Genomic DNA, 1,270 nt, shown 5'->3' with positions numbered 1-1,270 from the left:
TTCAACTTTGGAAGGGGTGGTGCAGGACCCTTCGGTTTGAGATTTGGGGGTGCAATAATCTGCTTGAAGGCAATCCGTGTAGTAACTGTCGGCTTGATATTAAGTGCTTCCAGAACCTTCTAATCTGGAGATGAGGCGCAAAAGGAGCTTTTTTTTAAGGAAATTAAAGGCTTTCATCTTAACCCTCCTATTATGTTTATGTTTTTTGCTTCATATTTAATGACTCCTAATTTAATGGGGACAACTGGGTAAACACAAAATTAACATGATGATATGTTATCAATGTCTTGAACACATGCTGTACGCATAGGTGGTGTTTGGGGTCAATTTGACCCCAGGCTGTTTTAATTGTATACGAAATATCAACGTTTTTCATCACATTGTTACTATTCCTGATAACAGAAATAGTTTTCTATTCAAAATGTTCTGATAGCAACAATATGTACTTAGAAATAATATGAAGCCATTAAACAGTAGAAGGATCAGAAGTACCTGAAACATAAACTTGGGTAAAATGTTTTAATTATAATAATGTTTTGGAGGTTTAAATTGCAGGGGTCATATTGAGCCCAAGGATAAAATATGTCAGTAATTTTGAAGGTAATAAGAGGGTTAATATTTATTCAGCTTGTTTTTTGCTTGAGATGATTATTCCTGAAGTTGAGACACATGAGAAATCACATTTATTTTCACACACTGAAGTAGCAGGGACATGGCTTCAACTATAGAGAAAATAGTTTGTTACAGAAAATGATTTTAAAATGGCAAATATCTCTTTATATCATAATTATTTACATGAACAACCCTTACTGCTAAATTATTATAAACCCTACGACCTAAACTAGCCGCTGCTAGCCAGGGATATGAGTATAAATATCTTACCCTGCCCCTCTGGGCTTACCATTTCAGTTTGGAGCTTTGCTTCGGAGAGGTTTATTCCACTCTACTGCATGTTCATGAAGGTAGCTGTTTGTTATAACCTCTGCAAATTCAATTCTATGGTACACAGTCAAGTGACACACACACACTCACACACTCTCTCACACACACGCACGCACGCACGCACGCACGCACGCACGCACCCACGCACACACACACACACACACACACACACACACACACACAAACAGTGAGTGGGGTGTAGCTGACAAACATGGATAGGAGGAATTCAAGATGTAGAATGCGCAGGTAAATATTGGGGATGCTCTGAAAGACAGCTAGAATATGGAGAGAGATATGTCTCAAAAGTAATCGTAAATGCAAGTACCAT

The sequence above is a fragment of the Sprattus sprattus genome, assembly GCF_963457725.1.
Source record: "Sprattus sprattus genome assembly, chromosome: 3".
NCBI lineage: Eukaryota > Metazoa > Chordata > Actinopteri > Clupeiformes > Clupeidae > Sprattus > Sprattus sprattus.
This window is presented reverse-complemented; position numbering follows the sequence as displayed.